The sequence below is a fragment of the Penaeus chinensis genome, chromosome 2 (genome assembly GCF_019202785.1).
Source record: "Penaeus chinensis breed Huanghai No. 1 chromosome 2, ASM1920278v2, whole genome shotgun sequence".
Taxonomy (NCBI): Eukaryota; Metazoa; Arthropoda; class Malacostraca; order Decapoda; family Penaeidae; genus Penaeus; species Penaeus chinensis.
This window is the reverse complement of record NC_061820.1, coordinates 33,499,351-33,504,350: the sequence shown is the minus strand read 5'-3', so window position 1 is coordinate 33,504,350 and position 5,000 is coordinate 33,499,351.

Here is a 5,000-nt window from a genome sequence, read left to right as displayed (position 1 = left end):
TCAATATCAATTTTCAACCTGTCTAATGAGCACGAGCAATAGACAGTTCACCGGCCATCTCACAAAAACCGAATATTCACATTTTCTTATGATATAAATGCTTCTCTTCTTCCTGTCCGTCTCCTAAGTGCTTCTCTGCCTCTCCAGCGCTGTATGTTTGTATGGTAATCCAACAAATTCTGTAGATTCTTGGAAGACTAACAAGCAAGGTGGTCGGGTGTGTTTGTCCGACACACACACACACACACACACACACACACACACACACACACACACACACACAGTCTATTTTAGTCCTCAGTCACTCTGTATAAATAAAGTAGGATGATACATTTGATAATGCCTCCGGGCTAGTACAGTGGTAACGTGCCGGCCTCTCATCCGAGGGGTCGGCGGTTCGCGCCCCGCCCAGGCGCGAGAAGTTGCGATTGTCGCCTGGAGGTTACTGCTGTGACTGGGCACCACGGCGGGTAAGGACTAAGCTGAGTCAGCACCAGTTGACACACGTTAGCGAGTCGGCATTAGTCGACACAGGCCGGGCTCCCCTCATGGGTATAACCCGGGCGAGGCTCAACTTCGCATATCGGACTTATCCTTGGTTGATAAAATAATAATACAGCTGAAATATATGTTTTTCCTGGAAAACTTAATCACCATTTCCAAAAATACAGGTCTATTCTCGTCCCAAGTTACTTATATGGCATCAGTTAATATCAATCATAAAGGGCTGACATGAGGAGTTCTTGTCATGAGAAATTTATACCTGGTTGTACATTTTTTTCGATCTGAGCTTGTAAATTCATGTCCCGCCCACTTACCCTGAAGGTGTTGCTAGAATTAGACGGTTCTGGGGAGGCCACGGTGTATTGTTTAGGGTATAAGTGTTGTGTTTAGTGGCTACCGTGCCCTAGGTAGATAGTGAGTCGGTCAATGTTTCTTTTACTACTTATGTGCTTTTCTGTTGCTACACCCTCGCGTTCTTTAGCGAAATTTTCCTACTTTTAGAGAATCCAATCACATATAGTACTTTATTTAAGTTATAACAAAGGTTTCTTCTGTTAATGGACATGCCTTTCCAATGGCGTATCGGGTAATCCAGGTGTAGAGGTAAAATAACTGGTGTGAAAAGGTTATACAAGTAACCGCTTTACAAAACAAACACGGCTATAACACACAAATAAATGCGTCCATTGTGGTGATGTGATTAATGTCATGCTGTTACTAAAATTACCATTGCAAATGTTGTGCATTGCAATAAGTATTGTATTATTTATCACTGCAGATACATTACTGTTGCTGTCATTATAAGTATTGTGTATATTAGAAGTTTTATTTATAGCCTTGGATTTTGGTTATAATAATTACCATATTGTCTCATTAATAGTTTTAAGTATTATTAACCATGATTAGTATCGTTAATACTATACTATCTTGCTTAAAATTATAGTTATTAATAATGTTTTGTCTACTGCCTATAAATCTTAGTGTTTTATTCCTGTCAATTTATTTATGCAGGTTTGCAATCATCTGCTTCCAGTCCCTGAAATTCGAATTCACGGTAATTGACATCGTGATCTTCCTAACTACGAAGACCTAATTAGGAATTAGTGGCCACTAAATTTACTAGTCTCCTAAGCAAAGCATCAATTAAGCCATGGCCTCGCTAATTCTAGCTTTAGTAGGGCGAGTGGGTGGAACATGAGCATAACAGTTCCGATCTATAACGAGGCATAGCCATGTGTATTTAATTGAAATGTGTTACTGCCATGTAACAGGTTTACCGGTAGTTGATAATCACTAAAACACAGTGATACTAAAATAAGTTACAGTTCTTATCTATGTCAGTTGTGAACTCCAATTTGTTTACATAAAATAGAATACAGATATGGCTACTTTTCTCTTTTTTCATATAGTCGGAACTATAATGGTACTTTAAATATAATGTGACCTTGTACTTTAAATTAACTGAGATTTTGTATTATTAAGATGTCTAAAAGTAGTGCGTATTGGTGTAGAAAAATAAAAGCTAACTGTAACCTAATGTAGACTCCCAGGAATAAGCTGAAGCACAACGCATCAAATTAGTTTCGTAAAGAGAACCAAGAGATAGGGTTCACCTTGAACCGTCGGGGATTAACGGCATTACAATAGCAATACAGATAATGACATTGGCAATAACAATGGTAATAATCGATGAAATTATATCAATCTTAAATAAGTAGTTTTAGGTTGGACAAACACACCCAACCACTTTGAATTCCGTGTTTGTTAGTATGATTAGGATCCCCTGCATAATATTTAGAAATAACAGACAAACAAACGAAATAGGAGAGGCAGATTAGCACATACGAGATTGAGGAAGAGCATCAGACAGACAAAAGTAACAAGGCTTTCAGATTATCTCAGGATAATGCTCGGACTGCGTCGTGTGGATGCGTTGAGAATGGTTCAGGAAGATAACCATACAGTAAAAAAAAAAAAAAAAAAAAAAAAAAAAAAAAAAAAAAAAAAAAAAAAAAAAAAAAAAAAATCTGAAAACTTGGACAGAGAAAGAGAGAAAAAGGAGGTGTTGGGGGGGGGGGGGGGGTACTATAAAGTCCTTCCTTTTTCTCTCTGCGACTTCCATTTCCATCAGCATTTTGCACACTTATATTATGACATTGCTGACTGAAACACTTTCTCATAAAAAGTCTTTTATACTTCAATTACTTTTTTCTGACTTCATCTTGCAAAACATTATCATTTTTTCCACCTAGATAGCTAAAGTCCACTCTCGGTTATTGAAAGTTAACGGGAACATAATTGCCTACATAAAAACAGTCATACAATGAGCTACCATATTACGGTTAAGGAAATAAATTTTGTTAGAGAGACAACAACCCACAAAAATGTCTATACGTCTTCTTCTCTCTCTCTAGGAACAGTATTAGCAGCGGGAATATTAGGAATACTATATTATTAATCATATACCTATAATGTATCCATAGCTCTTATTATCTTGTAAGTTGATGCGGTAATCTGATACCGTATTACTGTTTCTCAACCATTCCTATATCATTCACTCCAGTGCATAGTTGTTATACAGGCACATAAAAATAATCAATCTTTATCAGCAATGTTTTGCAAAGCGCATAACTTTGAGAAAGAACTCCCTGTTTCTCATCGAAAATTAACTAAATTTCGGTTAAAGGGAAAAGTAAGTTAAAAATAGGTATTAATCTGGCCCGCAAAAGGTATAGCGATGGCCTACCAAAAATCGCACAATCTAATGAGAGCCTTTGTGTAAAGTGCGCTTATTTCGTAGTCCTCTGCGGAGTAGATCATTCAAAAGGGGAATCTTTCTTGCGCTAAGATATTCACTCCCATCAACACACACACACACGTGTAAAAAATAAATAAAAGCTAACTGTAACCCAATGTAAACTCCCACTTGTGTGAGTGTGTGTGTGTGTGTGTGTGTGTGTGTGTGTGTGTGTGTGTGTGTGTGTGTGTGTGTGTGTGTGTGTGTGGTTCAAAATGCATGGATGAGAATGATTATCTTAGCGCAAGAAATATTCCCCTTTTGAATGATCTACTCCGCAGAGAACTACGAACTAAGCTACCCTTCGGCGCTTCTCTCAGGACCGACCTACATGGGTGCATTTCTCATAAACACTCTCTACTGCAGGACATTGATCCCGACCTGCGCTCCCACAGCCGCCAATACCGAGGAGACGAGGCGAGGAAACAGCAAAACGTTTTTTCAAACCTTCGTTCTTTACATAATTAATGTCTTTTTTTTCTTCTTCTTCTTTTCATACTTATCGTCTCTTTTTTTCACTGTTTTTTTTTCAGCTTTCTTTTATTTTCATACTACTCGTCTCTCTTTTTTTTCCCCTACTTTCTTCTCTTTTCATGCGTACCGTACCGTCTCTCTCTCTCTCTTTTTTTTTTTTTTTTTTTTTTTTTTTTTTTTTTTTTTTTTTTGAGACGGAAGCATGCTTTACGATATACACGAACGGGGGATTTTAATCTCGTAAACGCTCATTAGAAGACCTTACTCTTTCAAAGGTCATCGCCCGCACGTTACTACACGCACGTTCTCATTCATACCTTCTGCGTTTGTCAAAATGGACACTGTTCATGTACATATGTGTATACATTATAGCGTGTGTGTGTGTGTGTGTGTGTGTGTGTGTGTGTGTGTGTGTGTGTGTGTGTGTGTGTGTGTGTGTGTGTGTGTGTGTGTGTGTGTCAACATATCTATATATATTTATATCCGTATCTCATTATCTGTATGATGCTTATAAATATTAATTTGGCTTCAAATAACGTTTACGATGCAATCACGGCTCTTATTGTGAGTATGAATAGGATCCTAGTCTGAAAGAAAAACAAAGGGTTCTTATAAAACAATATTAGTCTGTACATGATGTGTAGCTTTTAGCTTGCATTGGATTCAGATGTTCGATGCGATATTTAATATATGTACGGTTATAAAATTAAACTTGCATAAGGCATCTGAAGTTATTTTGATAAAAAGCAGATAAAAGAGAGAGAGAGAGAGAGACAGACAGACAGACAGACAGACAGACAGACAGACAGACAGACAGACAGACACAGACGGACAGAACAGGCAGACAGACAGCCAGACAGACAAAGACAGAGGGACAAAGACAGAGAGACAGAGAGAGGCAGAGACAGAGCGAGAGAGAAAATATTGACAAACAAATGATTACGTAGATTACTATACAGAGAGGGTTGTGAGAGATGGGCTATTAGACAGACAGACAGACAGACAGACAGACAGACAGAGAGACGGGGCTAATACATCCTTGTTATCTAAGCCTCAAATCAATTTAAGCTACAAGTGGATCGATGTCGCTGCCCTTGGTATTAAAGCGAGCCTGTGTCCATGCAAAATACAGTGCTAATATGGATAAAAGAATAAAACAAAAAAGAAGATCGGTGTGTAAAACAGACATAACATCGTCTTATATATATATATATATATATATATA